Source organism: Hyaena hyaena, unplaced genomic scaffold, assembly GCF_003009895.1.
Source record: "Hyaena hyaena isolate Hyena2069 unplaced genomic scaffold, ASM300989v1 scaffold_986, whole genome shotgun sequence".
Classification (NCBI taxonomy): Eukaryota; Metazoa; Chordata; class Mammalia; order Carnivora; family Hyaenidae; genus Hyaena; species Hyaena hyaena.
In genome coordinates this window covers 55,763-82,959 of record NW_024081620.1, presented here as the reverse complement: position 1 = coordinate 82,959, position 27,197 = coordinate 55,763, and the positions used below count along the sequence as shown (strand labels likewise).

The 27,197-nt window shown below is 38.0% G+C and overlaps 1 pseudogene; it reads right to left on the bottom strand.

Annotated features, from left to right (window-relative positions):
- Positions 1-205: 205 nt before the first annotated feature.
- On the bottom strand, positions 206-26,544 carry LOC120223381 (annotated as a pseudogene).
- Between the last annotated feature and the right edge of the window lie 653 nt (positions 26,545-27,197).

Sequence of the window (27,197 nt, the reverse complement as noted above, 5' to 3'; positions counted from 1 at the left end):
GTTTCCTGGGGGAAATCCAAATTGATATGTTCCTCTTTGTAAGGTGATAGAATAGGAAGAACAAATTCTAGCCCCCAAAGAAAGGACAATCAAGCAATAAATATGTTGCTCCATCCTTATGAGGCCTGCCTGACCTTAAAAAGGAGCTACATCCTTAACACACAAGTGTTTTTCTCTGTGACAGTAGCTCCTCTTGTTTCTTGTATCAGAGAGCGCTGGGCTGCTCCTTGAGCTTCCACCCTCTCTCTAACACCAGCAGTAGTGAACTTGGTAGGGCATGGATGGCCTCCGTCATCTTGTTCATGTCATACTTCTTGATCACAATGCCCTGGTTGTGAAAAGCCTCCAGCAGCTCAGGTGATGACTCCTCTGGTATCAGCATCTTCCAGTGCTTCTCCCTGCACTCAGGAATCATCCACTTCATGACTGGTCTGCTGGTAGTGCAGGGACCTGGTAGAAATGGCCAGCTCTGAGGATGAGGCCCAGCCCAATCAGAGGCTCACAGTTTTCCAGTGCTTGGTGGAAGATGGGGTAGGGGTTGTGTTTGATGATGGCCTGTCGCTCTGTAACAGCATGGTACTTCTCAAAATGCTTCCTTTCACAGCCTTCAGAGTTTGCATTGTGAGGGATGTGGCCAGTACTTTGTTTCTGCCTCTCATTATTGTGTTGGAGAATTTACTGATCACTGGGTCTTCAAACATAGAGCTTGTTTTAGTTGCTGGGGCAGCTTTGATAAGCTGAGTCTTCCTGAGTTCCTGCTCATATTTATTAGAATGGGTAATTTCTACTGTCCTATCTACATCTACTCATTCTTTCCCTTAGCAACTCTGTTCTGCTGTTGGCAGTTTTTCATTTTGGTTTATATTTTCAATTCTAACATTTGATTTTTCTTTATGTCTTTTATTTCTTTGCTGGGACATTATATTTATTTGATGAGAACTCTAGGACTTTCTATATTTTCATTTTCCTCAAGCTTTTACATAATGTTTCATCAAAGCATCATGATGACTAAAATCCTTGTCACATAATTCTATTATTTGTATCTTCTTGTTTTCACCTGATGATTTTCTTTTCCTCATTCATATTGAGATTTTCCTGATTCTACGATGAATGATTATTTTTAGTGTGTCCTGGCAACTAGGGCTATTATGTTATGAGATTCTGGATCTTATTAAACTTTTGTAGGACTCCTTAGTCACCACACAAGAGTCAGAAGTGGTATGTTGCCTCATTACTGCCAATTTGGGATGGAAGTCGATGTTTTCTACTAAGCCACCTTTGACATTCCATAGGGAAGAGCCTCTTGTTATTTTGGGGCAGGGATAAAATTTCAAAACTTTACTAGGTCTCTGCTGATATCACCTTGGCTGGGAGGAGAACGAATGCCTCATTACTGCACCGGACATGGCCTCCACTGTCACCATGGAAATAGGGAGGGGGGGGCTCCTTACCATTGGGTCAAAATTTAAGTTCTGGCTATCTATTCTGCCTTTTTTGTCACCACCCCGGTATAGGAGAAGAGATGACTTGTTATGGCTTTGTAAATGTAGAAGTCTAGGTTTCCTACCTGTCTTGTTCTGTCATGGGTTGAGGTACAACCACAATTTTTATCCCATAGTGTTTGGCTGGAGTAAGGTGACTATTGTCTAAAAGTTTTCTGTCTTACTAGGCTGCCTTTATCTGCTAGAGAGAACAAACTTTACTTGAAGCATGTTTAGACTGCATTCATGGGTATATCCTCATTACAAGCTTCTAATGTACCCAATCTAGGATATATTAGGAAAAAGGGAAATCCAGGGAATTTAACACTATGCCATACCTTGAGTCTCAAGGTCCCTACCTGGCTTTTCTTCTCTCCACCTTTCAGAGCTATCTTATGTTTTATATACAATGTTCAGGTTGTTAATTATACTTAGTGAAAGGAATATGGAGAAGTACATTTCCTCTTCTTTCTTATCACAGAACCAGAAGTCCAGGGAATGATTAGATATAGCCACTTTAGGTACTGGAGATATTTTGATGCAGCTATTTTGATATAACATTAGAACAATCATGTTAAAATGCAAGAATACTTTTATTGCTAGGTAATAAATATTAGTAGGTAAGAGTCATTCCTGCTTCTCACTTCATCTATCCCTGACCTCCTTGGAAGTGGGAGCTCCTTTATCTCTTTTGAAGGAAAGTGGATCTTCCTAGGATTAATGGGCTTTCTATTGTTGGTGGGAGGTTGCAGAAGACGTTTTGTGTTGGATCTCATCCTCTGACTCCTCCTGAGGTCATACCCATTAACGGCTTTTATGATTATCTCTAGAGAAAAGATCCGGCACTTTATACCAAGGTGGAAATAGAAACAGAAATTGGTAGCCTGTAGCATCTGAGTTACCCTTGCAACAAACGAAGACTTAGGTCTTGTTCTTATCCTAAAGTAGTTTTTGTTAGAGTGGAAATAGACACAGTGATTAGCTTTGAGGTCAATAATAGTAAACTGTAGTCCAAGGCTACAAAAGTTACTGAAATGTAACTGGCAGACTTTATGACCACAACAAGGTAACCTAGGGATATATGGTTTGCTACTTTCCTGGAAATGCAATCATTTTTTTTTTATTGTTCATAGAATTTTCTCACCTTCTCTTTCAACATGAAATGATGGCTTTTGCCGTAAGCATCTTAACTCCTGTTGCTCAGGATTCTCAGTTGGAAAAGGGACAGAAAAGTAAACTCTACAACCCAACTTGGGCTCAAACTCACAAATGCAAGATCAAGAATCGCATACTCTACCAACTGCCCCAGCCAGGTGCCGCAATCTATAACCCCTTTGGATAATACTGTCAAAGGAATCAGACTACATGACTTCAACTGCTAGCTTCTCTGTTTGTTACCTGTGAGCCTTTGGTAAGTTATCTAACCTTTCAAAGCCTTAGTTTCTTCAGTGGTAAAGTAAACATCATCGTAGCAACTGCCTTTTAGAGTTGTTCTGAGATTTAGATGCAATAAAAATGATAACACTTAGAAAAACCTAGTCCATTGTAAACATTCAACACCTATTAGCTAAAATAATAATCATTTTTGAGGAGAATATTTCTGGTTATGTGCATGGGTCCTAACTGCTGACAATATTTAATTTCTTCTTTTTGTCCCCTCCTTTCTGACTTCCAAGTAAAGTGTGGAGTTGGGTAGTCCTTGAGCTTTTAGGGACTTCATAGTAGTACAAGTGCCTCAAATAAATTTTGGGGTCATTGTTATTGTGAGAACTCATGGGATTATAAGGTATTTGTCCAGAAGTTCTGATCATTTGACAATTGTGGGTAATAATTTTAGAAATCTAAACCAGCATTAAAAAAAATCAGACAAATTTACTTTTATTAGTAACTTATTTCATCTTTTTAAAATATAATTTATGGTCAAATTGGCTAACATACAGTATGTAAAGTGTGCTCTTGGTTTTTGGGGTAGATTCCCATGGTTCATTGCTTACATACAACACCCAGTGCTCATCCCAATGAGTGACAAATTAACTTTTGAAAATGTGGCTGAAATGAAGTGGTCATTCCCCTCTCATTTAAGTCTGGTTTGGGACTCTTGTGAGAATATAGACTGAGAACTAACTCTCTTGTTTTAGGCTGATATGTCTATACTTAATACTCAGGCATTTAAATAAAAATTTGAAAAGAAAAACAAAACAAAAAGCAGTCAGGCAATGTCTTACTACTCAAGATCTCCCTTCACGGAATATGGATATACATTTATTGTTATTAATAACTTACTACTAATAAATAAATAGTATCTAGAGTGACTTTTATCATTTTAAGTTTATGTCCAAATAAAGTATTAGTAGTTTGACCTTTCTTAGCCTCCTTAAAGGGATTATGATATTTGGTTATCTGAAGAATAAGGCCAAAAGATACAGTTAGAAAACATCATTCTTCATCTTAAATTTCTAGGAAACTATATAATAATCTATATGTTTAAAAGGTTGGAGTGGGGAGAGATGGAACAGATCAGAGACAAATATATTATAGTTTGCTAAATATTAACTTGAAACCTAGTTATTTTTATGCCAAATATAAAAAGTATATTTTTTTCATTTTAGAGAGAGAGAGCATGAGTGGGGGCAGGGGCAAAGAGAGAGAGATAGAGAGAATCCCAAGCATGGAGCCCAATGCAGAGCTCAATCCCTCCACCCTGGGATCATGATCTGACCCAAAATCAAGAGTCAAATGCTCAATTGACTGAGCCACCCAGGTGCCCCTCTTATGCCAAATTTATAGTCACTGATTAACATCTAAGGATTGTATAAAATGTTTCCTTCTATTTATTAATTCACTAAAATTTACTGAATGCCTACAATGTGTCAGGTATTTTGCTACATTCTGGCTATAACCTGAAAATGAGACGGACAAGGTTTTTGCCCTCATTGCACTTCAGTTTAGAAGACAAACAAGATTAAAAGGCAAACAAATAAATGAAGAAGGTTAATTCCAGGACAAGTGTTCCAAAATAAACAGTATGCTGTAATAAAGAATAAATAGAGGGAAACTGTTAGCATGATTTGGAAAGGCCTCCATGAAGGAAAAACAATTACACTGGGATTTGAGGAAAAGAATAAGCCAGTTATTTATAGATTTGAGGGAAAAGGGTTCCAGGAATTGAAATGCATGGCAAGAAGAATTTTGTATATTCTTACAACTGAGAGATCAGTAATACTTGAGTAAAGAGGATACTGGTAATGTTAATTCTTTAAATGCTTAATAGAATTTTCTAGTGAATATGTCTGGTCCTGGACTTTGTTGAGAGGTTTTGATTATTGGTTTGATCTTATCACAGGTCTATTCAGATTTTCTATTTCATCTTAAGTCAATTTAGTAGTATGGTAATTTATTGATGTAAAATTTCTCATAGTATTCATTTATAATTTATGTTATTTCTCTAAGGTTTGGAATAATATTGCCTCTAGTATTTCCGATGTTTATTATTTAGGTTTTCTTAGCCTAGGTAAAGGTTTGTCAATTTTATTGATCTGTTAAATAAACCAACTTTTTGTTTTATGATTCTCTGATTTTCTATTCTATATTTCATTGATCTCTGTTCTTTGTTATTTCTTCTGCTAGCTTTGAGTTTAGTTTACTTTTCTTTTTTCTAGTTCCTTAAGGCATAAATTTAAGTTACTGGTTTGAGAGATATCTCCTGTTTTAATGTATACCTTTGGAGGAATGGATTTTTCTCTGAGTACTGCTTTCTCAGCCTCCCATAAGTTTTGGAATGTTGTGTTATCATTTTCATTTCTATCAAAGTATTTTCTGATTTCCCTTACAATCTTTATCTTTTACTCTTTGATTGTTTAAAAGTGTGTTGTTTAATTTCCACACATTTGTGAACTTGCCAGTTTTCCTTGTTATTGATTTCTAGAGTCATTTTATTTATATCAGAGAAGAAAGTTTATGTGACTTCTATCTTTTTAAATTTATTGAGACTTGTTTTGTAGCCTAAAATATGGTCTGTCCTGAAGAATAGTCCATGTGCAATTGAGAAGGATGTGTATTCTGCTGTTGATGGGTGGAGTGTTCTGTATGCCTATTCGGTGTATGTAGTTTATATTGTTTAAATCCTCTATTTCCTTTCTGATACTGGATCTAGATGTCCATCCATTATTGACAGTAGAGTATTGGAAATCTACAACTGTTATTGTAGAAATATCAATTTCTCTCTTCACTTCTGTCAATGATTGTTTCACATGTTTTGAAGCTCTTTTGTTTGTGTGTATGTCTATGATTATTATATCTTCTTGATGAATTGACCCTTTTATCAATATACGATGTTATTTCTTTTGTCTCATAACAACTTTTGACCTAAAGTCTATTTAGTCTGCTATTATATTAGCTACTCAAGCTCTCTTTTGTTTACTGTTTGCATGGAATATATTTTTTTCATTCTTTTATTCTTTTTTTAAATGCTTATTTACTTTTGAGAGAGAGAGAGAAAGAGAGACAGAGTGTGAGCAGGGAAGGGGCAGAGAGAGAGGGAGACAGACTTTGAAGCAGTCTCCAGGCTCTGATCTGTCAATTCAGACGCTGGGGTCAAACTCAACAAACTGTGAGATCATGACCTGAGCTGAAGTTACACATTTAACTGACTGAACCACCCAGGTGCCCCATCTATTCTTTTATTTTAAACATATTTGTCTTTAGATCTAAAGTGAGTCTGTTGTAGATAGCATATAAATGAATTTTTTTTGTTTATTTATTTATTTTGAGAGAGAGAAAGAACATGTACGAGTGAGCGGGGAAGGGGCAGAGAGGGAGGAAGAGAGAGAATCCCAAACTGCCAGCACAGAACCCAACATGGAGCTAGATCCTACAAACTGTGAGATCATGACCTGAGCAGAAATCAAGAGTCAGACGCTCAACGAACAGCTACCAAGTCACCCCTAGATGAATCATTTTTTAAATCCATACTTCCAATTATCTTTTAAGAGGTGAATTTAACTCATTTACATTTAAACTGATTACTGATAAGGAAAAACTTATTTCTAAAAAAATAAAAATTGAAGAAAAAAACAAAAAATAGGACACACAAATGTTTTTTAAAATTATTTTAAAGAAAAGGCCTAATTCTGTCATTTTGCCAATTTCTATATTGCTTATATCATTTTTGTTCCTTAATTTCTTCAGTACTGTCACCTCTTAAAAAATGTTTCTTTATTGGGGTGCCTGAATGACTCAGTCAGTTGTGTCTGACTTGGGCTGGGATCATGATCTCACAGCTCGTGGTTTCAAGCCCCATGTTGGGCTCTGTGCTGACAGTTCAGAGCCTGGAGCCTGCTTGGATTCTGTATTTCCCTCTCTCTCTGCCCTTTCCCTGCTCGCACTCTGTCTCTCTCTGTCGCTCTCATAAATAAACATTAAGTAAAAAATTTTTTAAATGTTTATATTTATTTATTTTGGAGAGTGAGCAGAAGCAGGGTAGGGGCAGAGAGAGAGGGAGAAACAGAATCTGAAGCAGGCTCCAGGCTCTGAGCTGTCAGCACAGAGCCCAATGTGGGGTTCAAACCAACAAACCCTGAGATCATGACCGGAGCCAAAGTTAGACTCTTAACCGACTGAGCCACCCAGGTGCCCCCGCCCTCAGCCTTTTTTTCTGAGAGAGAGAGCATTTGCATGCATGCATGAGCAGGGGAGGAGCAGAGGAAGAGGGAGAGATAGAATCTTAAGTCCACTCCACACCCAGTTCAGAGCCCAATATGGGACTCACAACTGTGAGATCATAACCTGAAGTGAAATCAAGAGTTGGATGCATAACCAACTGAGCCACACAGGCACCCCAGTAGTGCCTCCTTTTGTGGTTTTTTTTTTGGGGGGTGTACCATTTTGATTCCCTTCTCATTTCATTTTTTGTATATATTTTAGTTATTATTTTTTTTATTATTGGTTATCCTAGGATTTGCAAAGTAGACAGTTGAGTGTAAAAATCTGGAGGAAGTCAGAGCTCGAGAAATAAATTTGAGGATAATTGGTGTATAGATGGTATTTAAAGCCTGGGACTGGATGAGGTCTTTTAGGAAGAGAATATAGCAGAGTAGAGCAGAAAATGCAGGTCCAACCCCTGAGAACTTGAAAGTCTATCCTCCCTATTGATATATATGTTTGTATTTATCCTTTACATCCCATGAATAGGTAGCATAACTGTCATTTGTATAGCTCAGTGGGTTTCATTTCTGAAGACATTAAGACCTGCTTTCTGTGTTAGCTGAGTGTTAGAACAAGATGAATCCTATTTTTGCAGTTCTAATGTTCTCTTTCAATTCCTTTTTCTGTCATATTTCAATTTATTATTTACCCATTGGAAAATCATTCAAAATCATTTAAACTTATTTTCTTTTCAGAGCTTCCACTGACCTTCTTAATTGTCTCTTTGGATACCATCCCTGTCTAGAACCACATACATCTTGTTCTTTGGCCACAGCTTGTACTCCTGACCTGACTTGACCAGCCTTCTCTCAAAAGCATGTCTTTTTTTTTTTCTTTAAGATGTTAATTTTTTCTTTTTTTCTTTTTTTTAATAGTTTATTGTTAAGTTGGTTTCCATATCACACCCAGTGCTCATCCCCACAAGTGCCCTCCTCTATGCCCATCACTCCCCTCCCCCGATGTTAATTTTTTCTTAACTAATGTCTATACTCAACATGGGGCTCTAACTTATAAGCAATCTCGAGATCAAGAGTTTCATGCTCCACCAACAAGCCAGGCAGGAGCCCCTCAAAAGCATGTCTTTAATCCTAAGGGTTGAAGGACTAGGAATGATTCGTATGGAGGAGAAATTCTGCATTCACAGTTTGTTGGGGAAGGCCAGGATTTTTATCTTTATATCTGAATGATACTGCATTCCGACCCTTAAAACATAGCTCTCTGTAGGAGGGAGATGGGTTAAGAATAACCATGGCATGCCTACACTGAAAATTTAAAAAATATGTAATAATAGAAGTTAATTGAACATAGTTTACCACTTGCTTTTTGCCTGATGTCTGATTCCTGGTATTTGCTCTACCAGGAATCTTTGCCTCCCCTATCAGTTTGTCACCTGGAAAACCGATCTCTCACTGTTTGACTCTTGATATCTGAGAATTGGAGCATTGACAAGTTGATATTCTGAAATCTCTGTTAGAAAAAGCAGAATTATGAAGGTGGGAAGCAGTCCCTGACAATGAAATAGAAGCATTTTCCAGCATACTTGCAGTATGGCAAGCAATGCGGATAACATGACCCCTAAACTTTGAATGAGGCCCTTCAAGAAAACTGAGTTTTCTTCAGACTTTTCTTCTCACTGCCTTCCATTTTTCCTGATTTACAGAAGCTGGAAAACATATTGGCCAAACTATAAAATTGAGTTCCTAATCACCTCACCATGGCAACCCCATCATTGCCTCGACATATGCTGTATGTAGTCTTTGTGAGAACCCAAGTGTCTGTTAAAGGAGCCCACACAAGTCTTCTGTGGGGTTTTAACAGCCTTCAAGAGAAGTTCCAGGTTGTTCTCAGGGTTAGAAGAGGCTTAGGCTACTAGTTTACTAGGAAAAAAGGCTCCTAGTTTACTAGGGAAAGGGTGGTAAATTAGTGATGGTATCCATACCAGGGCTTCTTAGCCTGGGTTTCATTGATGGTCAGTGGCAAGTCTGTAAACCTCCATCAATGGAATGCAAAATTTAGTGTGTATGCATATTTTTCTCCAGAGGAAAGAGAGAGGATTCATAGCATTTATTAGGCTTTCAGAAAATTATACAGCCTCCCTTGTACCATTGAGAGTCCTTGTGTTAACTGATCTGTTAGGTAAATCTGGGTTTTGTTGTATCTATTTTTTTAAAATAACTTTTAAAAAGTTTTTAAAAATTTACTTATTTATTTTGATAGAGATAGACAGAGAGAAGAGAGGATGAGTGGGTGACGGGCAGAGAGAGAGGGAAAGAAAGAATCCCAAGCAGGCTCTGTGCTGTCTGCATGGAGCCTGATGTGGGGCTTGAACCCACGAATTGCAAGATCATGAATTGAGCTGAAACCAAGATGCTTGGTTAACCAGATGCTTAACCTGCTGGGCCACCCAGGTGCCCCATGTTTTATCTGCTTTTTGAACTTCATTTAAAAAAAATGTGAAAATAAGGGTGCCTGAGTGGCTCAGTCGGTTAAGTGTCTGACTTTGGCTCAGGTCACGATCTCACGGTTCGTGGGTTCAAGCCCCGCATTGGGCTCTGTGCTGACAGCTGAGAGCCTGGAGCCTGCTTTGGATTCTGTGTCTCCCTCTCTCTCTGCCCCTCCCCTACTCATGCTCTGTCTCTGTCTCAAAAAGAAATAAACATTAAAAATTTTTTTAAAATAAAAAATTAAAAGTGTGAGAATAAGTGGGCTTAAAATGGGGATTTTTAAGAAAAATCAGAGTATCCTCAATTAGCATTAAAACTTATAACCTGCCTGCTACTCTATCACGTTGGTAACTGATGAATATACCCCAGCACTTCTTAACTGCCAGCCCATAAAATCAGCCATATTAAGTGGCATACAGTGTCCATTGGAAAGGGTGTTGCTGAGCTAAATGGTGGCTAGAGATACTCACTGCCATTGAAGGATTGGTGTAGCAATGACTCCAGACCAAATTATGAGGTAGGCATAAAAAATGAATGTTGCAGTGGTTTACTGTCAGGTGCTGTGCTGTATATTATCATCAACTAAACTTAAGTATTTTTACAACCATCCGGTGAGGTAAATATTGTCATCCTAATTCTATAAACTCAGACCAGTAAAATGACGTGCTCAAGGTCTTTTAGTCAATTAAGTGTCAGAGCTGCAACTGAATTCTCATTTCTGTCATTGCCTTTGATCTTATGAGAGCCTGGAACTATGGGTAGGGGAGCATCCCATGGAGTGTTTTAGCCAGATTCTGGCCTTTGAACCTGTTAAGTATTCACTGCCTCACCTTTAAGAGAGATGGGCAATCTGTGGTTCAGGATGACTCCGTGACTCCAGCAAGTACAAGTCCTATTGCTTGGGAGGCCACTGTTCCATCCCCTTGAGCAGCTCTAAGTCTCAATTCTGTTTGCAAGTTCTCTAAATAACACTGGCATCAGCCCACACTGAAGCCACCTCCTCAGGATTGTGAAGTGCTGTACAAACAGTTATGAGAGATCATTGTCTAAAGCCATATGAAAGGACTGGAATTTGTCTGGTGAACAAAAATTTTGCAATCATAACACCTTTTACTCCCACGGCAAGCAGAACTATTTCTTTGTGAAGGAAGCAGGCAAACATTTCATTTTCAGAATAATGATGATCTTTAAAGGGACACTGCCAGCAGTTTAGCTCTTGATTTCCTTCTTTTCACATGTAATGCCATCAGAGGAGAAAAGCAGACTTCTAGATGCATATTCTTCAAACCACTGAAAGGAGAATTTGTGTTCCTGTTACTTGAGTGGATCCATGTGAGCTTTAATGACAAGTTAACAAGTACAGTGTTTCAAAGTGTGGACCGAAGCACCCATGACATCAGGATGACATGAGTACTTATATATACTGCAGACTCCTCAACTCCATCCTAGACCCACTGACTCATAATCTTTTGGGCAGGGCATGAGGCCCAGGAAAATGCAATTTAGTCACCCCTTTGGAAATTCTTATGCACACTAAAGTCTGAAAACCACGGCGATGTAAGTGCAAACCCCATAATAATCCAAATTAGAGTCATTTGGCTACAATGCCTTGAAAGAAAGCCAAGTTAAATGCAGCTTTGCTGTAATGAATTCACATATGAAAAAGAGTTGAAAAAAATCTGTGGATCAGAGCTGTTGGGGAGGAAATATTTTTCCTCTACCCTTCTTGGTTTTTTTTGGCTGGTATAATAATCAAATTAACATATGACATGTTAATAAAAGAAGAGCAGATTAATTTATGTATATACAGGGACCTCAGAAAGACAGGGAGACTCAAGGACAAGCCAGGTAATTGAGGCTTATGTGCCACCTTGAGCTAAGGATTGGGACAGAGGCCTGGGGCTTCAAAGAGTAGGAGAGATCCACAGGCTGATAAGAAGAGCACATGTTTGGTAATTAGATGAGTGTCCTTTCCTCCAGATAGGTCATTCAGATACAAAAGTTATCTCTTGGTAATAAGCTCTCTTCCTGCACTGGGTTCTTTATCTAAATTCTTTTAGGTAGTTTAGGGAGAGGCAAAAGTTTTTCTTGGATCTGCTGGGTCTTAATTACCTTCAGCTCAAAACAGTCCACATGCCATAAAGTAGCACATTTTGGGGAGAGTTGTTCTGAACCTCTTCAAAGATTTACTGTGCTTAAGAGCTTGAAAGACTGGTAGACATATTCTGTTATACTCCAGAGGTCAGAACTAGAGTCATATCTTAAAGTAAGAAGGGGCAGACTTGGAAAGGCTGATGTAGGCAACTAGACTGGCATAACTGGGCTGAGGCAGGCAGACTCAGTTGGAGAGTCTAGGAGGAAGTTCACAGTGCCATAGGAAGAACAGATTACTCTCAGATGTGGAAACAGCATATGAGAGTCTAGGCCGGTAATCTACTCTGAGTGAGTATATGACTGTGTTTCTGTATCTATGAGATGGGATGAGGCATTGCAATGGAGAATTAAGGAATAGACTATGACAAAAGCCTGCTTACATCATCAGGACTTGGTTCGCTAATCAAAAAATCAGTTATGGAGTGCCTGGGATGGCTTAGTCAGTTAAGAATCTGACTTCAGCTCTGGACATGATCTTGCAGTTTGTGAGTTCCAGCCCCGCATTGGACTCTGCTGTCAGTATGGAGCCCACTTCAGAGCCTCTCTCTGTCCCTCCCCTGTTTGTGCGTGCACTCCCCCTCTCTCGCTCTATCCCCCTCTCTCTCTCTCTCAAAAATAAACATTAAACATAAAAAAAATTTAAAAATCAGTTACATCAGGAAATCTTAAAAGAAGATACACATTTGAATATTTCATTTTAAACTAAGACATTTCATTTATTCTCTATAAAATGAAATATCTCAAAGTATAGTAATATTAGCCACACTTCCTCTAGTCTTCCGTCTGAAGGTAGGAATTCTTAAATTTCCTGACGGTCCCGAACTTCAGAGCTGGAATTACTCACTTAGTAATTGAGTTGAGTGGTGAGGTGAGTTGAGTGGAGGATGAAAAAGTCCCTACCCCCCCTTTTTTTAGTGCAGAGCCAAACTCCTGTGGAGTTTTAGATGACAATTGTAGCTAGGAAACATACTCTGCCTTCTTTTTATTGCTTCACCCTCAAGAGGAAACAGTGTATCAATGGAGAAATCCAATTACAACTTCCTTTGCCATTTGTGGAATACAAAGGGACAGATTTCTCCCTAATTCATCTACGGAGACACACACTTATAAGAGTAAGCAAACTAGTGAGGGAGCAAGCAGTGTTTTTAAATTAAGGGGATTTACAATGGAACAGAATAGAAAACCCAGAAATAAACCCACCAACTATATAGTCAATTAATCTTTTACAAAGCAGGAAAGAATATCCAATCAGAAAAGGACAGTCTCTTCAACAAATGGTGTTTGGATCCAGTGAAGAAATGGGCAGAAGTTACGAACAGACACTTCTCCAAAGAGGACATCCAGATGGCCAACAGACACATGAAATGAGGCTCAGCATCCCTCCTCATCAGGGAAATACAAATCAAAACCACACTGAGATACCACCTCACACCAGCCAGAGTGGCTAAAATGAGCAAATTAGAGAACTCTAGATGCTGGCGTGGATGTGGAGAAACGGGCACCCTCCTACACTGTTGGTGGGAATGTCAACTGGTGTAGCCCCTCTGGAAAACAGTGTGGAGGTTCCTCAAAAAGTTAACAATAGAAGTCCCCTAGGACCCAGCAATAGCACTGCTAGGAACTTACCCAAGGGATACAGAAATGCTGATGCATAGGAGCACATGTACCCCAATGTTCATAGCAGCACTCTCCACAATAGCCAAAACATGGAAAGAGCCTAAGTGTCCATCAACAGATGAATGGATCAAGAAGATGTGGTTTATCTATACCATGGAATACTACATGGCAATGAGAAACAATGAAATCTGGCCACGTGTAGCAACATGGATGGACCTTGAGGGTGTTATGCTGAGCAAAATAAGTTAGGCAGAGGAGGACAGATACCATATGTTTGCACGTATAGGTGGATTAGGAGGAACTTAATGGAGGACCATGCGGGAGAAGAAGGGGAAAAATAGTTGGGGAGAGGGAGGGAGGCAAACCATGAGAGACTCTTGAATGTTGAGAAAAACTGAGGACTGATGGGGTGGGGGGAGGGGGGATGGGCATGGAGGAGGGCACTTCTGGGAGATGAGCACTGGGTGTTGTATGGAAACCAACTTGACAATAAACTATTAAAAAAATAAATAAATAAAAATAAACTTAATCAAATGGTGTTTGGGAAACTGGATAACAACATGCAAGAGAAAGAAACTGGACCACTTTCTTTTACCATACACAAAAGTAAATTCAACATGGATTAAAGATGTAAATGTGAGGCACACCTGGGTGGCTCAGATGGTTGAGTGTCTGACATTAGCTCAGGTCATTATCTTGCGGTTCATGAGTTTGAGCCTCACATTGAGCTTGCTGTTGTCAACCTGTCAGTGCAGAGCCCTCTTTTAGCCCTCTGTTCCTCCCTCTCTCTGCCTCTCCCCTGCTTATGCTCTTTCTCTCTCAAAAAAAAATTAAAAAAATTGTTAAATTTTATTTAATTTATTAAATTCTAATTTATTAAATTCAACACGTGAGACCTAAAATCATAAAAATCCTAGAAGTGGACATAAGCATGAACCTCTTTGACATCAGCTGTAGCAAATTATTTTTAGCTATGTCTCCTGAGGCAAGGGAAACAAAAGCAAAAGTAAACTATTGGGACTACATCAAAATAAAAAGCTTCTGCACAATGAAAGAAACAATCACCAAATCTAAAAGGCCACCTACTGACTGGGACAAAATATTTGCAAATGACATATCTGATAAAGGGTTAGTATCCAAAATATATAAAGAACTTATCAAACTCAACACCCAAAAAACTAATAATCCAATTAAAAATGGGCAGAAGACATGAACAGACAGTTCTCCAAAGAAGACATATAGATATCCAACAGACACATTAAAAAGATGTTTACCATCATTAACCATCTTGGAAATGCAAATCAAAACTAAAATGAGATATCACTGCACACCTGTCAGAATGGGTAAAATCAAGGCACCTGGGTGACTCAGTCAGTTAAACAGCCAACTTTGGCTCAGGTCATGATCTCGTGGTTTGTGAGTTTGAGCCCTGAGCTGTCAGCACAGAGCCTGGAGTCTGCTTCAGATTCTGTGTCTCCCTCTCTGACCCTTCCCAGCTCATGCGTTCTCTCTCTCTCTCTCTCAAAAATAAACATTAAAAAAAAAATAAAATTTTTTAAAAATCCTCTTAAAAAAAAGAATGGCTAAAATCAACCACAAAAGAAACAACAAGTGTTGGGGAGGATGTGGAGAAAATGAAATCCTCTTGTACTGTTGGTGGTAATGCAAACTGGTGCAGCCACTTTGGAAAACAGTACAGAGGTTCCTCAAAACAAACAAAAACAGAACTACCCTACGACCCAGGAACTGCAGTATTAGGTATTTACCCAAAGAATACAAAACCCCTAATTTGAAAGGATGCATCACCTTTATGTTTGTAGCAGCATTATTTACAATAGCCAAGATATGGAAGCAGCCTAAGTGTCCATTGATTGTTGAATGGATAAAAATGTGGCATATATATATATATATATATATATACAGTGGAATATTATTTAGCCATAAAAAAGAATGAAATCTCACCATTTGCAACATCATGGACAGAGCTAGAGAGTATAATGCTAAGCAAAATAAGTCAAAGAAAGACAAATACAATATGATTTCATTCATATGTGGAATTTAAGAAGTGAATTAAACAAACAAAGAAAAAGAAAAGAGAGCTCTCTTGGTCAAGAAACCAGTAATTATGGTAATTATGGAGATGAAACTGATGGTTACCTGAGGGGTGGGGGATGAAAGGATGGGTTAACTAGGTGATGGGGATTAAAGAGTATAAGTGTCCTGATGAGCACCAGGTGTTGTATGGAAGTAGTGAATCACTGTATTGTACATGTAAAACTAGTATAACACTATATGTTAACTAACTGGAATTAAATAAAAAATTTAAAAAAAATTAAGGATATTTGATTAGGAAACCACCAGATGTTACTCATTTTCCCTTAATGATGATAATGCAACTGTGAACAGAACTCAGTGAGCTTGGTCTACTTCGCTAAAAACAATAATCATAATTTCTTAGTATCCACTGTTTTGGGGAAAAGAACATTTGGATTTCTCATAATACAGAATTTGAACTCTTGTCTCTTTGACTCCAGAACCCAGTGAGTCTGGATTGAAGATCTAGCACTGGAGGGAACTGAAAAGGCATGAATATTGAGGGTAGATTAATAATTAAGTCTAGGTGTATTAAATTTTTCCCTTTTCTTCTTTTTTTAATGTTTATTTTTGAGAGAGTGAGCATGTACACAGGCACTGGGAAGGGGAAAGGGAGGAGGGGCGGGGGGGGGGCACAGAGGTTCCCTAGTGGGCTCTGTGCTGACAGCAGAAAGACTGATGTGGGGCTTGAATTCATGAACCGTGTGATCATGACCTGAGAAGTCAGACGGTTAACCAGTTAACTGATTGAACCACCCAGGTGCCCTTGGGCTAATGTTCTTATTTTTTTTTTTAATATTTTTTATTTATTTCTAGGAGAGAGAGAGACAGCGTGAGCAGAGGAGGGTCAGAGAGAGAGGGTGTCACAGACTGAAACAGGCTCCAGGCTCTGAGCTGGCAGTCAGCACAGAGCCCGATGCGGGGCTTGAACCCACGAACCGCGAGATCATGACCTAAGCGAAAGTCGGACGCTTAACCGACTAAGCCACCCAGGCGCCCCGGGCTAATGTTCTTATTAAAGATACCCCACAGAGGGATATCTTGAGAGAAGAGGTTCCTCACCCCTTCTGTCATGTGAGGATACAATGAGGAGTCTGCCATGCAGAAGAGGACTCTCACCCGACCTTGCTGGCACCCTGACCTCAGACTTTAGCCTCTAAAACCATGTTAAATAAATTCCAATAGCTTATAAGCTACCCAGTCTGTGATATTTTATTAGAGCAGGCTGAATGTTCTAAGACCGTTTCTTACAAATTCTATTTTTCTTTGGAATTAAAACTGGTCTTATATTTGGTTTAGTTTTCTAATGAACTGTCATAGTCTAGAGTTGTAAACTCAATACAAGAAGGCACAGGAATTATTTGTTGGTTCTATTTTGTCTTTTCTTGGGGATCAACCTCCTAGAGTTCCCCATCATGCCATTTCAGTATGGACTGGTTGCTGCTTACTTCTGCTATACAGCTGTCATCTTAGAGTTTCCCTCACCATCATAAAAAAAAAAACAAAAACCAAAAAGCAAAACTTGATTTCTGCACTGGCTCTGTTTTCTGGATTCCACTGTACCATCTTTTTTAGGTCATTCCCTTCTTTCTGCTGGAGCTCATCCTTTATTTTTTGAGATGTCACATGTCTCAAATATCTTTAGTCTTTCTTTACATTTGATTAATATAAATGAAGTATAGCATTTGAGGTTAAAAAAAAGTCATTTTCCCTCAGAATTTTGAAGACATTTGTCCTCTTTTACTTCTAGTGTTGCTGTTGAGGAGCTCAGTGTTATTCTTTTGTAATCCATTGTATGTTTCATATTCTTTCTCTGTGACTGCTTTGATTTTATTTATTTTTGAGAGAGAGAGAGTGAGAGAACGCGTGCATGTGCATGTGTGAGCGGGGGAGGGGCAGAGAAAGAGGGAGAGAGATTATCCCAAACAGGCCCTGTGAACCCATGAAACTGTGAGATCATGTTCTGAGCTGAATTCAATAATTGGATGCTTAACCGACTGAGCCACCAGGCGCTCCTCTCTTTGACAGCTTTTAGAATCTTCTATTCTAGGTGTTTCAAACTTTTACAATGATGTGCCTTGTTGAAATCATTGATTGTGCTAGGTCTTTTAAATCTGTGAAGACACCTCTCCACAATAGCTAAAACATGGAAAGAGCCTAAGTGTCCATCAACAGATGAATGGATCAAGAAGATGTGGTTTATCTATACCATGGAATACTACATGGCAATGAGAAACAATGCAATCTGGCCATGTGTAGCAACATGGATGGACCTTGAGGGTGTGATGCTGAGCGAAATAAGTCAGGCAGAGAAGGACAAATATCATATGTGTGCACGTATAGGAGGATTAGGAGGAACTTAACAGAGGACCAAGGGGGAGAAGAAGGGCGGAAATGGTGGGGGGAAAGGGAGAGAGGCAAACCATGAGAGACTCTTGAATGCTGACAAAAACTGAGGACTGATGGATGTGGGGGGGAGGAGGGATGGGCATGGAGGAGGACACTTGTGGGGATGAGCACTGGGTGTTATGTGGAAACTAATTTGACAATAAACTATTTATAAAAAAAAATAAATAAATCTGTGAAGACACGACCCTTAAATGTACAAATTTTCTTGACTTAAATATCCTTTTTATTTTCTGTCTTCCTTGAACGTACTGTTAATGTCTTGGAATGATTCTGTATTTTATTATCTCTCTCCTACTGTCTATCTTTTTGTTCTTTTGTTCTAATTTTTAGGAAAAATTTTCAACTTTCTCCAAGCCTGTATTTTTTATGTCATATATATATATATGCACACATATATATATGCACACATATACATATGCCCACATTTACATATACACATATTTATTAATATATATTTAACTTCTAAGACTTTTTTCTTGTTGCCTGAATTTTCCTTTTCTTACAGCATCTTTTTTTCTTGTTTCATAGATGCAATATCTCTCTAAAATTATTAATTACAGTTCTTAAAAATATTTCCTTATTTCTGTATTATCAGCTTCTTACAAAATTCTTTTGCTTGTTTTGATCTGTGTTTCATGTTAGAGGCTATCCTCAAATGTATGTTGGTTCATGACTATACATTCATATTTAAGAGTGAGGCATTTATGGGGCACCTGGCTGGCTCAGTTGAAGGTGTGTGCAACTCTTGATCTCAGGGTCATGAGTTCGAGCCCCATGCTGTGCATAGAGATTACTTAAATAAATAAAACAAACAAACAAAAAAAGAGTGAGACATTGAAATAAGTCAGGCAGAGAAGGACAAATACCATGTGTTTGCACGTATAGGAGGATTAGGAGGAACTTAACGGAGGAGCGTGGGGGCGGGGAGAGAGGCAAACCATGAGAGACTCTTGAATGCTGAGAACAAACTGAGGACTGATGAGTGTGGGGGGGGGAGGGGAGAGATAGGCATGGAGGAGGGCACTTGTGGGGATGAGCACTGGGTGTTATATGGAAACCAACTTGACAATAAACTATTTGTAAAAAATAAATAAATAAATAAAGGTAATTGAGAAGTACTTCTGACCATGACAAAATAATGGAATAGACTCTTGCCATAAATAACTAAAAATTTGTACAAAATATATGAAATGACTATTCTTCAGACTTTGAATTAGAAGCACTACAGATCTGTGATCTCTGACAGAGGGGAAACAAACCAGGTGGTCTTGATGATCTCAGCTTTCAACCTAGAGGCACTTTCCAGACCTTGGCACAGGGAGAGGGTACCTAAGCAAAGCTTGGAAATCTCTCTGAGTTGAGGAGTTGAACATTGTGGTTTGAGGAGTCTGAGATAGCTGGAATTTATAGTGCAAGGTACTTTGAAATTGACCATGGTTGGAAAATTTATGCGTTGGCCATCAGTGTATGCTACCAATCAGTGTTTGTTGTTGTTTGTTTATACCCATGCCCCCAAAGTGCCTGTTGGTAAATGCCAGGATGCCACTGGCAATATCCCTTGTCCATAAGTATAGTTTGACTTAGAGAAATGGGACAGAAGAGAGTCCAGAAATAGACCTACATATATATTTTCAATCAATTTCTTTTCCTTCTTCTTTTTTTTTTTTAATTAAGCTCTATGCCCAATGTAAGGCTCGAATTCACAACCCTGAGATCAAGAGTCCCATGTTCTACTGACTGAGACAGCAAGGCGCCCCATGTTCAATCAATTTTTGACAAAAAGCCAAGGCAATTAACTAGAGAAAGGATAGCTATTACAGTCAATGGTACCAGAACAACTGGATAACCATGGGGGGGTTGGAATGTTGGCTATTACCTCATATGTCACACAAAGTCTACTTTAAATTGATTATGGAACTAACATTAAAAAACTAAAACTGTAACATTTCTAAAAGAACCTGTGGGAGGAAATTTTTGCAGCTTTGCACTAAATATAAAAGAAAAAAAAACTTCTTTTCCTCAAGAAGAAAATTGGAAGGCAAGTCACAGGCAGGGAGAAATTATGTGCAATACATACATCTGATAAAGGGCTTTTATCCACAACATACGGAGAACTCTTACATCTCAATAATAAGACAAGTGATACAATATAAATGGAAAAAAAAAGATTTAAACACTCTTCAGAGAGACAAATATGAATAGCCAGTAAGTACATTAAAAGATGGTTAACATCATTAGTCACCAGAAAGATATAAACAAAAAACACAGTGAGATACCACTCTACACCTACTAGAATGGCTAAAATTTAAATGACTGACAATCCCAAGTTTGGGGGAAGGATATGGAACCATTAGGACTTTACACATTGCTGAGGGTTGTGTAAAATGGTACAGCTACTTTCAAAACAAGTTGGGTACTTTTTTATAAAGGTCAACATACTCTGAGGTGCCTGGCTGGCTCAGTTAGTAGAGTATATGACTCTTGATCTCAGGGTTGTAAGTTTGAGCCCCATATTAGGCATAGAGTTTACTTGAAAAAAATAAACCCAGAATACATTTTTAAAAAATCAACAAACTCTTACTATGTTACCCAGCATTTGGACTTTTACATCTATATTCTAAATAAAATAAAAACTATGTCCACCAAATAACTTTCACATGAATGTTCATAGTAGCTTTATTAAAATCCCATAATGGAAATCAACCAAAATGTATATCAACACTTATGGGGAAAAAATGTGGTATGTTAATAAACTGTAATGTTACTCCAGAATAAAAGGAACAAATTGGTACATGAGACGACATGAGTTAATTTCAAAACATTACATTAAGCAAAAGAAACCAGACACCAAAGAATACATATTATATAATTCCATTTAGATGAAATATTACAATAAGCAAAATTAATCTATAGTAACAGAAAGTAGATCAATGGTGTCAGAGACCAGGGATAGGGTAGAGGCTATAAGGAACTCTTTGTCATATGAAAATGTTCTTTACCTTGACTGTGGCATATACTAGTATACATAGTTGTCAAAACTCATTTAACTATATACCTAAGTGGGTGCATTTAGAGTTATACTCCAATAAAGTTGACTTTAAAAGAAAGCAATGCTAGCTTGAAGTTATTTATGGGTAAGTGGAATTTATCTTTTTGTGCACCTTTGGGTGACAAGTTGATTTTTTCCTTGGGGGACTACCAAATGTCAGTAGCTCTTTCCAAAACAAAATAGCTTTTATAGACTCAACTATTTTTTTGGTGCAGTAATGTATTATTGTTTTATATGTATTCTAATTACAGCTGATCCTTGAACAACACTTTTTTTCTGCACAGGTCCACTTATATGTAGATTTTTAAAAATAAATATATAGTACTGTAAATGTATTTTCCTTATGATTTTCTTAATAACATCTTGTTTTCTATAGATTACTTTTTTCTCTAGATTACTTTATTGTAAGAATACAGTTTATAACACATAATGTACAAAATAGGTGTTAATCAACTGTTTATGTGAATGGTAAGGCTTGCAGTTAAGGTTTTGGGGAATCAAATTATATGTGGATTTTCTTTCTTTTTTTTAAAAATTTTGTATTAAAAATGTTTTTAACATTTATTTATTATTGAGAAACAGAGAGAGACAGAGCATGAGCAGGGGAAGGGCAGAGAGAGAGGGAGACACAGAATCTGAAGCAGGCTCCAGGCCCTGAGCTATCAGCACAGAGCCCGACTTGGGGCTCGAACCCACAAACTGTGAGATCATGACCTTAGCTGAAGTCAGACACTTAACCAACTGAGCCACCCAGGTGCCCCTATACATGGATTTTCAATTGCATGGGGGTTCGCACCCCCTGACGCTTATGTTGTTCAAGGGTCAACTGTGTGTTTTATAATTATAAGCACAAGTGGTATACAACAGATTCAGGAACTAAAATCGTTGACTCTTAAGCATACGATTCAACTGGTAGAAACTAAAGTATGAGGAATCCGGCAGCATAGTCTATGAGCATGGGCATTCTACAGGCATTCGTATGTTTTGTAGAGGACTGAGAGCTTCACTTAACCTCACTAGTTAATTAAGTAGAGTTTGGTTAAGAGAGCTAAAAACTCTCAGCAGCCGTGGAGCAGTCTACAACAGATGAATCCAGCAGATCAGTATTGCAAGATTTTTGCCACTGGGCTAGAGATTCGAGGAAGGACCTTAATCCTGAGATAAGTGACTGGTGTTGGGGAAAAACAATTAAATATAAAATCTCTGCCAATCCAGTAAAATCTCTCCACAAAATGTAGAAAATAATGAAACAGTATTATTCTTAAAGGAAGATTAAAACAGACTGTGATGCATCACAGGTAATCTTTGAGAGATTGTAGAGGCAAAAAGAAATCTCACCCTATTTACATAGCCAGGCAGGTACAATCCATAATATACATGTTAATTGCCTTTAGCCAAAAGAAAAATAAAATTTCCCATATCTTTTGACAAGCAGGAAGTTACAGCTTGCGGCTAAACTGCCACAGACCAAGGAAATGGGGCACAACCCTTCTTAATTTCAATTTTCAAAGAGATGGCTCTTTGGCCCCCAAGAATAGTATTTCTGGGATGCATAACTGGAAGGAAGCTTATTTACTATTTAAATAGATGTACATACCTCTCAAAGAGGCAGAGATAGCATTTATAATCTCAAGTTTTCTGAAGGAAATGCTAAAAGAAGAGGGAGAAAAGTTCTTTTATTGCATTAGGAAAAATTAAAAATTCTTTAGATTTGTATATAATCTTATAATTTCCCCTTTGTTACTCTTTTTTAATAAATCTATAGTTTTCTAATTCTCAACATAGCCATTTCTACCTTTCTCTAGCAAGTCAATATCTAGCAAGTCCATAGTATAATACAGAACAAAGCAACTATCTGATTACAATAGGGTGAATTTTAAAAACTAGTGTATGTTTTGCTTTGAAAAAAATGTTGAAGTATATCTTATCAGTGGTAATTGATTAAAGCAGATTCTTGATTAAGACAAAAGTGCACAATATTCTCCTTTGTCATTAATTTTACAAACTCTTGTTATGTCTTTATAGTTTGTACTTTCAAATAATTACTTGAAAAAGTTAACTAGAGTATTAATTTATAATTTTTTATGATATCACATCCAATCCAAGCCTAAGCAGTAGTTTAACTCTGGAGCTTGATAATCTAATTTTTAAATTTTTTGTTAAAACTAAATTTCTCCTTTAAAATCAAATCAATCAATCAGTCAATCAATAAGACTGTGCCTTTTCATCAGTCACATAGGTAACATTACAATTGAAGGATAAACTAGGCCATTTAGTAATTATTCCATCCTCCCAAATAATTTCTCCCAGATGTAAAACAAAGACTCTAATGGCCATTATCTAGCATCAAAGCCCTATTATAAGGCACTCATTGCAAGGTACAGATTGAACTTTGTAGGGGAGGAAAAGTACTTTTCCCTCTACCCTTCTAGGTTCTTGGCTGAGACCCCCTGTAGTAAAAGACAGATTAATAAGAGAAAACAAACAGATGTTTAATAACATATATATATCACCTTTATACATGGGAGATACTCAGGAACTGAGTAATTCCCTGAAATGGCCCAAGACATCACCTTATGTACTATCTCTAGCTAAAGACAAAAGAAGATATTGAAGGTGGGGGAAACCAGATATGGGAGGTTATCATGAAAAACAGAGTAAATGAGGTTATGGTTGCTATGCAGATTTAAATCACTACCTTTTCCACTGATAAGAATTTTTAGAGATTTAGTCATCCTCTTCTTCCTGGAACAGAGAGGGAGACAGCTTTACAAATGGAGAATTCCCTTATATGTAAGTGTTTTGTACAAAAGGGTAACTGGTTTTTAGAGCTTTTCCCATGTCTGCTATTTCTTTCTCAAAAATAACCAGTGAAAGATAATCTTTATGTCAAGGAGGCATATTTTGGGGTGGCAAATTCTGCTCCCCTTCCACTTCCAGCTTTTATTTTTTTAATTTATTTTTTTATTTTTTTAATTTTTTAAAATTTATTTCTAGGAGAGAGAGAGAGAGACAGCATGAGCAGGGGAGGGTCAGAGAGAGAGAGGGTGATACAGACTCTGAAATAGGCTCCAGGCTCTGAGCTGGCAGTCAGCACAGAGCCTGACGCGGGGCTCGAACCCACAAACCGCGAGATCATGACCTAAGCGAAANAGGGTCAGAGAGAGAGGGAGTCACAGACTGAAACAGGCTCCAGGCTCTGAGCTGGCAGTCAGCACAGAGCCTGACGCGGGGCTCGAACCCACAAACCGCGAGATCATGACCTAAGCGAAAGTCGGATGCTTAACCGACTAAGCTACCCAGGCGCCCCCACTTCCAGCTTTTAGTGTACATGGATCTGGTCATTTTAAGTCTTGAAGACGGGCCTTTTTTCACCTCCATCCAAATCCCAAATCAGTAGTTATCCACATATATTTAATTAACTATTATAATACTACAACAGGTATGTTTATCTGTCTATACTAGGACTAGAAAAAATTTGTAGCCCAAAGTGGTTAACAGTCACATTAGATCTATCTTCTGTAGTTTTTACCCATAAATGCCAGATTTCTGTTTTTCTATTAATCAGGTCCTTTTCATACCACCCTTCTTATCAAACTAGTTAACAAAACATTTTTTTTCTGTGTGTCAAATCTGGGTCATGAGTATCTAAATGCATATTAGTTTTACTCTGATATTATTAAAGAAAAACAATAATGAATATGGTCCTATTTTTATTCTGCCAGTAATCAGATTGTTGAATGTATAAGCCCAGACTGTGTCCATACCGGGAGTGTAATTTAGAGCTGATCAGAAATGTGTGACTTTAGGAACCATTACTGAGAGTAAAGGGGAAAAAAAAAAGTAATGTAACAAGTAATATGTTTGATTGCTAGTAAAGTGTATTTCTTATAGTAACTTAAATAACTACTACTGTGAGTAAGACACCAAGGCATTCTTCTGAGAACTATAAACTTAATTATGAACTTAAGTTCATTAGAATACCCCCTTTCAGCTGAGTTCAGTACCAATCTCAGTCACCGAGGATAATTTAAGTTTCCAATCCCTTATGAGAACCACAGTCTCATCCTCCTGAGGAGCTGGCTTCACAAGGGAAGCATGAATCCATCTGGTTATCTTTTGCTTTGAGAGCCATAGGGGTGATCAGCAGCACTTCAAATGGTCCCTCCATGTGGTAACTCCTCATCTTCCCTGCAGAACACTTTTATGTAAAATAAATTGCCCAGTTTGATGGGGCAGGAGCCCGGGGAGAACAGACTTCTTCCACTAGGTCCCTCCAGGCCCTTCTGGCTTTGTCTCAGGGTTTCTAGGGAAGAGAGAAGCCATGTTAAGTATTGAACATGATTATGAGAGAATTCAGTTAAACAGACACAGGAAGTGATTTCAGAGACAAATTCACCCTGCTGATGTAGGGGAGGAAAATTTACTTCTACCCTTCAACATTCTTCCAGCTGGCCTAAGAATTAAATTGGCATGAGACAGATTAACAGAAGAAAAAAACCTGAAGTTTAATTACATGTGCTAAGGGGCCCAATAATGAACTTGAAACCCAAAGAAATCACCAAGGCAGGCAGTTTTTATTCTTTTTAGACAAAAAGACAAATCTGTGAGGAATTGATAGCACAAAGAAAACGTAACTTTGGGAGCTTCACTTAGGAAAGAATTCCAAACAGAATTTGGGCTGTGGTAGTAAATTAGTAAAAAGTAACAAGGGTTGTTTATACAGCCTTCTTGGCTCTAAATTTCTTATTTGTGGTGATACTGATGTCTCTTTACCTCCTAGTACAGGAAAGGCACCTTTCATGTGGGAGATTTATTTCTTGCTTTGTGGAGACACAGGAGGGGTCAGAGAGTTCTTTTTGCACTGGCTATCTCTTAATAACATTTATTTAAAATCAATATACTGGGGCACCTGGGTGGCTCAGTTGGTTGAGCATCTGACTTCGGATTCAGTCATGACCTTGTGGTTCATGTGTTCAAGCCCTGCATTGGGCTTGCTGCAGTCAGTGCAGAGCCCACTTTGGATCCTCTGTCCGCTTCTCTCTTTGTGCCTCCCCTGTTTGTACTCTCTGTCTCAAAAATAAACATATAAATAAATACATACATAAATAAAATGATCAGTATGCCAAAATGGCACATTTTGGGGTGGCCTGTCCTTAGCCCCTCTACTGCCAAACAAATTCAGAGAGAGATAACATTATCGTTTTCAAGAATCCCTCTAATTTGTGACAAAGCTGGTGGTAACTCTGTAGGTCACTTTAACCCAATAGATTGCTGAATCTTAGCCAATCAGTTTAAGAGTTCGAGTCATCTATTGTACTTGCAGTATGATAGATTTTAGGAATCCACAAACATTTGCATAACTCCTGGACAACAGTGGACATAAAATGATTTCCTCTACCTGATTCTTCAGGGTCCCAAAAGTGGGGATTATGTGCATTAAGAGAGCCTTTATCATTGCCTGAACATCTGCTTTTGAAGAGGGAAAGACTAGGCCATTCAGACATCATACACACCACAACTAGACAGAAATCTCTTACCTTCCATAGGCATTAATCGTATGAAATCTAACTGCCTTCAGGTTCCTGGTCATGTTGGTCAGAGATGACTTTTTGCACCTACCTTGGACGTGGTCTTTAACGAATTTTGACAAAAAATAAAACTCTTTAATATATTGTGAATAATTTCATCTATTTGATAGGTGTAGTAAGTCTGGTGCCTTTAAAAATCCCTGTTAGATGATTTTGACAACATAACAATAAACTAATCAAGGAATTACTCCTGTGGTATAGGAATTATTTTGTTAGGTAATTTTTGTAGTCCAGTCAAATTACTTTTAGCTCCCCCCATTTCAGTCCATTTGTTCATTTCTCTTCATGAAGCTTATTTTTGAAGATGAACAAAGGTTTCAGTTATTAAAAGTGAGGCCTCTAAGTTTAGAATCTGTCATGTTTTTACAGCAGCTTTTGAAGTTATTTCAGCAAAATCATCGCCTTTAGAAATTTTGTCATTCTGCCCCGTGTGAGTTCAACAGTGGATACTGATAATCTGAGTAGGCAGTTGTAAAGCTTCTAACAAACGAGCTTTTAATTCTTCAGGAGATGTCTTAGTCCTCACTGAAGTCAACAATCCCCTATTTTCCTAAATTTGCTTTGTTGCATGACAGACACCAAACACATGTTTATCATCAGTATATATATTTGCTTTATGTTCAGAGTAAAGAATTTCAGACTCTAGTAACTGCTA